Consider the following 7,202-nt stretch of genomic DNA (forward strand, 5'->3'; position numbering starts at 1 on the left):
GGTTATGAGGTTGATTTGTAATAAGTACTTTTGCGTGTTGAACGCTTCATCTTTTTTGATGTGTTTTGTAACAAGCACTTTTGTGATCTGAACCACTTCAATTATTATTCAGTGGGAAATTTGTGTTTACATGGTTACAATATGTGAACTGCTTATATGTTAGCTGAGCACTACATGTTTCAACATTTTTTCCCAATTTGTATGGTGTGTACTACAAGTAGTTAGTCTATAGTATTGCATGATAGTTCGAAGCGTACTGCATATTTGCAAGTTCCATACTGCATATTGAAATGCGTTTTATATGTACTACTCGCTGGACTGCAGCAAGCTAACAACATTTTTTACATGGTTTTTGAATCAAAATGTGTCAATGTTTTACTCAAGACTGCTATATATATATATATATATATATATATATATATATATATATATATATATATATATGGTATACTCTATATACCATTTTCTCTTTTACATGGTTTAGTTGAATAACTCATAGTCAACGAGAAATTTGTGTTTACACCAAATTTAAACTGATACATAAGTCATAGAGATAAGCAAACTGCTATGCATACGATTAATTTATTGCCTGTTCATCTATTTGGTCGTTAACCTGCTGCTTCTGCACGGTGACTGGAGCGTGTCTAACGTCGCACTTTCTTTTGTTTTCCATGGCGGTGTTGCTGGTTCTTGTCTCTGCACCTTTGTGTTTGTAGCCCCCCGCGTGCTGGTTGATGGCTGCTTTGGTTTTCCAGCGCTGTGGACTGCATCCTTCTTTGCTCCCCGCGTGCTGGTTGATGGCTGCTTTGGTTTCCAGTGCTGTGAACTGCATCCTTCTTTGATCCCCGCGTGCTGGTTGATGGTGGTTTTCGTTTTCCAGTGCTGTGAACTGCATCCTTCTTTGCTCCTACCTTGTTTTTTGAAAGTGGTGTTGTTCTCGGTGTTTTCTGTACAGCAACATTTCCTTGTGGTGGTCTTGTTGACACTGTTTCTTCATGTTCTTCGTCCTCTTCACTCTCTTCAGTCTCTTCACTCTCTTCTTCCTCTTCATCATCTTCATCATATGTTTCTTCATACGCCACTGTTTCTTCAGTTTCTTCGCGTTCTTCGTCCTCTTCACTCTCTTCTTCTTCCTCATCTTCTCCATCTGCTTCTTCATGAGCTATTTCTTCTTCAGTTCTGTCATCATCTTCTTCTTTGATCTCACCTTCTTAGTCTTCCTCATTTTTTTGATCTTTTTCTTTTTCTTTTGGGGCAGGTTCTTGAATTGTGTCTCTTCCTCTTTTTGCAGATGCTACAACGTCTCGGTTTCGTCCATTTCTTAGTGTTGTGAGTGGAATTTCTGTTTTGTTGTGCATCTCCATGTCCTCCTTTTTTCTTGTTCATTTCTTTTTGTACACGTCCTGGAATTGTGGCCGCTGATTTCATTACATGTCTTGCACCTTCTTATTCCCAGTGGGTGACCATCACTGTCCAACTCAGGCTGTGGCTTACTGTTTTTGTCATCATTTTTCTCCTTGCATGCCACCTTTTTCTGGGTTGCATCTCCCCCTTTCTTCCTTCCTCTTGTGTTTGAAACAGGAGGTGGAAGAATTTTCTCTTTTTTGATAGCACCAGTTCCGATGTGTTCAGTATTTTCTACTTGCTCGGCATTATTGTCATGCTGGGATTTCTCTGCTTGCTTTAGTTTTGCTGCTTCTTCTTCTTCTTCTTCTTCGTTGAGCACGTCAACTTCCTCTATCAGTGCCCTCATAACAGATAACGCTCTGTGGCACCCAGCGTCGGACCTTGTCGCTCTGTTTGCAAGGTCCATTGCTGTTTCTGTCAGCAATTTTCTACGGCAAAAAAGCGAGGTTCCATCTGGTGCTGTTTGTTCGTAGTCTCTTCTGTCAAACGTTGCATCTGATCTTGCATTACGGGTGTATCTTTTCATGATGTACACCTCAGGAATGTTGAGTACTCTCTAATGAGAAAGCATGCATAAGACATGGACGCAGAAGAGGCCTGCAGACAAACACATGATTTTTTTTGTTCTATAAGTGAACTGCATGAAATTAGTAAACATATATTTTTTTTCATTATTTGTTCATTTTTTAAAGAAGTGAACTTCATTTAGTTTTGTGAATTACACATGCATATGTACTTTTAAAGTTCAGTAAGTTAGCTTTCGTGCATGACTATGAGAATCTAGATTTTTTTTTGCTAGGAGTCTCACCTGTGTGTGTCCAGAGTTTGCAGTCACATTCGTAGACACCATTCTCTTCATCGGCGACCACTTGGAAATTATGCCTTGCCCAGTCAAATGCATCCGATCTGTTGTAGTGGTGTACGAGATACTTTGTCGGGTTCTCAGGGCACCGTTCTGCTCTGAATGCAGTGCTACGGTAGAGTGTTTCTTTGAAATCTGCAAACACTGCCCTTGTATACAATTTTGATAGCTGAACTTCGAAGCCAAACTTTGTTATTGTTTTTACCTCTGACTGCATGATCACAAATGCACTGTTACGATCCAGAGAAATGAAAAAATTGTTTGTTTTTGTAGTCATATTTTTAAGCAGTTTTTGATTAACATTTTGTTTACCTCATTTTCTACTGTCTCTGCTTGCTCGACGGCCTTCCTGGTCTGAATGCACTTGTCCACCTGCTGAGCAAACAGATGGAGATCATGCTTCTCCCTGACAAAATTTTTCTTCAGTATGCGGTTCATGCTCTCGCTTCTCTGTGTAGAAGTCATCCGAGCACATAAAATTTCCTTGTAGTAAGCTGCAATCCACTCGTGCTTGTCATCCCACAGTGAATTCATCACTTCGTCGTCTTGCAAGTTGTACCTCTGAATGAGGTTCTTCCATGCTCGTTCAAATTCTGACGGCATTAGTGGGTGGTTCAGCACTGCATTGAGTTCGTCCTTGAGCTTCTCATGCGCCTTATACAGCAAGGCGATGTGGTCCTTGTACTTCTTCATGATATGCCACTGACACAGCTTATGCAGAGTTTGTGGGAGGATAGTTTTTAATGCTGCCTTCATCGAAGAACACTGGTCTGAGAAGAGACAAACAGTGTTTTTTATTAAGTTGTTTGTGTGTTTGCAAGATAGATGGAAGAAATATAAGTGCACAAAAAAACGTAAGTATGCAGGTGTTTTTTATTTTTTGTACCTGTGAGCATGCAGATTGGCGGCTTGTTGTTCATACACCTCAGAAAGGTTTTGAAAACCCACTCAAATGATGGTATTGTTTCATCTCGCACAAGTGCAACAGCAAATATGGTGCTCTGTAGATGATGGTTCACCCCCACAAACACTCCCAGCGGCATGCGGAATTTGTTAGTTTTATACGTCGTGTCAAATGTAACGCAGTCTCCAAAATCTTCATACGATCCTCTGCAACTTGCGTTCGCCCAAAAGATGTTTCTTACACGGTTATCTGCATCAATGTCATAATCATAGAAGAACTCTGGGTTTATCTTTTGCATTTTCTCGAAGAAATTCAGAAGTTTCTTGACATCATCTTCAGACTCTTCTCTGTCAAACTTCTGTTTCCTGCATTTTCAGAGACAATGCAAACTTATCTCACCAAACCGGGAATAATTACAGACAGAATGCTCAAGAGATATGCTCTGTTACGTGCTTACTGTCGTGGTTCTAAGTCTGACAGTAGAATAGGGGTAGTATAACGGAGCATGATCTATCGAGATGCATATGGGTGACACGGTGGTTTTAGCGAGTTCGGGCCTCTCGCGGTGGAGATAACAACCCTACGTCTCGTGCTCCGGAGAGGCTTTGTTTTATCTGAGTATATATCCGGAGATTACAATGTGTGTGAGAGGGAGGAACGGATCCCCATGCCTGAGCTAAGTCCTGAGACTAATGGTGAAAAGAGAGAGAGGTGGAAGAAGAGCCCCCCTTAGTCTAGTGGTCGGGGTGGCTTATATAGAGTGCGCCACCCCCTCACCTCTTACGTTACAAAGTGGGGTATGAATGCCATAATGCCAGCCCACCATTAAGCCCTCACTATTAGAAAGATGCCGACTGCCTTGCTGCCTGCTGGTCTTCGTATATCCGAGTGAGTCGTACGGTCGAGTGGTGAACCGTCATCCGAGTGGATGATATGTTGCTTGGTCGAGTGGATAGTGTGTCTGTATGAAATTGACCTGGACCCACATGTTGTGTGGACCCCATGCTTCATGATATTTCGACCCTTCGTGGGCCTACCTGCTATGTATATCCCCAACATTAGCCCCCGAATCGATTGCGATTTTGCAGAACGAGTTGGTGTAAGACACAGTTTGGTCCGAGTGATTACAGAAATACTCGGTACATGTCGCCGTGCTTTCAGACAACCAAGGTTTGAACAAAATCTCAATGGATTCCGGCACCATGCTTCCCGACTAATCGAGGTAAGTGTCTTTGAGGAGCAACTTGGTGACATTCGTTCATCTCTCGGGAGAGGTTTAACTCATGATCTGAGTATGGGTGTGTCATTAAATCTGTGCGACCGGATTGACACATGGACTGTTCTCTTAGAGAGATGCCATTCTTATCCCGGAGGAACGTCAATACGAGTCGGTTTTAGATCCACACTTGTGAGTTTCACACTTTGAGTCCTAGAAGAAGGCTCAAAATAGGTCCACGGAGGAGCGTTAAACTCGCCTTATAGAATATTTTTTGGAGTGATTTGGAGCTGGGCCTGCATCGAGTAACTGATTACTCGGAATTTCTTCACGCCTGGAACGTGTCTTTTTTGTTGTTTGGCCGTCACTCGGGTTGGGCGGACCGTTCCGAGTGGATACCATTCCAGTGGGGGCACGCTGAGTGCACCCACTGGGTGTAGTCCCCGAGACTGCTGTCGACTGCGGGCAGTCGGCGGGAGTCTTAGAGCCTGTCTTTTTGTTGTTGATACTGATCGAACTTGTTCTTCTCTGACTCGGAGGTCGAGTAATACTGGAGATGGGTTTGCATCGAGCAAAATGTTTCTTTCTGAGTCCTCTTCCAGTGGGGGCACGCTGAGTGCACCCACTGGGTGTAGTCCCCGAGCCTCTGTCGGACTAGATGAGTCTGGCAGAGGGTTTAAGTCTCTCGGTAAACCTCCATGCAGTTGGCATGGCAAATATCTTTGTCTGGAATTGAATCAATCGGATGGATGCGTAACGAGGTGGTTGTACGAACGATGAGTAAGGTCGCCTGTACGATTCAGCGATGGCGCTTCATTTTTACCCTTTTGCATGAAAAGGGGTATTTATCCAAGTGGACGTGCTTCACTTATAGATCTTCGGCGAACCGAGCATGTATGGTCAGAAGAATATCTTGATGTGATCAACAGGTTGACCAAATGGGCGCAACCCCTGAGGGTGACATGGCCAACTGCCGCGCGTAGCCCCCGAGTGATGCTCGAAGGAGGTAAGCTTGCTACAGAGTGTGATATGAGGTTTGACCATATGAGTAACTTAGCCGTTCCCGTGCTGGGGGTGTAGAGGTAAAGACATGTCCAACTGATGGTGACGCGCGGGGCGGCCGAGGGGCGAGGACGTGTATAACCGAGTGGCGACGCGCGGGGCGGCCGAGTGGTGAAGACGTGCAAAACCGAGTGGCGCCGCGCGGGGCGGGCGAGTGGTGAAGACGTGCAGAACCAAGTGGCGATGCGCGGGGCGGCCGAGTGGTGAAGACGCACACAACCGAGTGGAGACGCGCGGGCGGACGAGTGATGAAGACGCACACAACCGAGTGGAGACGCGCGGGCGGACGAGTGATGAAGACGTGCGCAACCGAGTGGCGACGCGCGGGGCGGCCGAGTGGTGAAGACGTGCAAAACCGAGTGGCGCCGCGCGGGGCGGCCGAGTGGTGAAGACGCGCACAACCGAGTGGCGACGCGCGGGGCGGCCGAGTGAAGGACTAAGTGTCCAGCTGAGTGGCAAAAATGGTCCTTGAAGGAGTTAGCCAGATGCTTTTGAAGCTGATGTAGCGACAAGGTCGGTGTAGTGTGGCTGTGGCGCAACAAGACCGGTGTGACAACTGAATTTGAGTAGGAACGAAGATGGCACGCAGAGTGTCTGGGTGATTATGAAATTTGTCAGAGTGACGGATCGAATGTACTTGTTGAAGTGAAGGGTCTGATTGGTGATGAAGTACTCGACCACTTAGGAGAGTGTCATTCCAAATGAGATGCAGCCCCCGAGTGCGGCATAGCCCCCGAGTGCGGCATAGCCCCCGAGCATACTACAGGCTTCGACAACTGTGAAGTTTAATTATGAAAGGGACTTATCTGTCTCATGCCCGACGAGGTCTATATCATTGATACGATGAAGAGAATTCCATAGAGGGGTTGGCCGGAAGTGTTTGAAATCAATAGGGCGACAAAGTCAGTGTTGTGGTGCGCTAGGACCAGTATGGAGACCGAGTCCGAGCAGCGATGAAGTTGGCGCGTAGGGCCGTCGAGTGATCACGGTAACTTGTGTAAAAAATGGCACAAGTCAACACAATAATTTCTTGAGGAAATTTTATGTGTGCTGAAATGATTTGTGTGAATAACACCCATAGACACCCGCTGGGAGTGCAAGGGGCTTGCTGGTTGACCAGCAAAAGTTTAAAAGAGCAAAGGATTCGTTCGCACTTGTCGAAGCGAGAAATCCTACTGAACTTGTTGGAATACTGGCTAAAATAAAATGGAAGTGTATTGTTTTGACTGAGTTGCAGCCCCGGAGGACCGATGCAAACTCGAAATGAAGAACGACACATGGTGTTCGTGAATGATATATGCGAAAAAAAGGAAGTTGGACTTCGGAGTCACATAACCAGTACTAAGCAAGTATGTGAAAATAAGCAGTCGAGCGTAGAGGTACACTCGGTGGTGTGGCCTCCGAGTGAACCTGATGTGTGAATTATGGAATACTCGGGAAGACGAAAATAACAGAATGTAAAATGACTTAGCTGTCTGAAGGCGCGCAGGGCGGTCGAGTGGTGATGAGGTGACCAACCGATTGGCGACGCGCGAGGCGGCCGAGTGCTGATGAGGTGATCAATCGATGGCGACGCGCGGGGCGGCCAAGTGGTGATGAGGTGACCAACCGAGTGGCGACGCGCGGAGCGGCCGAGTGGTGATGAGGTGACCAACCGAGTGGCGACGCGCAGAGCGGCCCAGTGGTGATGAGGTGACCAACCGAGTGGCGACGCGCGGGGCGGCCGAGTGGTGATGAGGTGACCAACCGAG

The sequence above is a fragment of the Triticum aestivum genome, unplaced genomic scaffold, assembly GCF_018294505.1.
Source record: "Triticum aestivum cultivar Chinese Spring unplaced genomic scaffold, IWGSC CS RefSeq v2.1 scaffold3724, whole genome shotgun sequence".
In the NCBI taxonomy this organism is placed as follows: Eukaryota; Viridiplantae; Streptophyta; class Magnoliopsida; order Poales; family Poaceae; genus Triticum; species Triticum aestivum.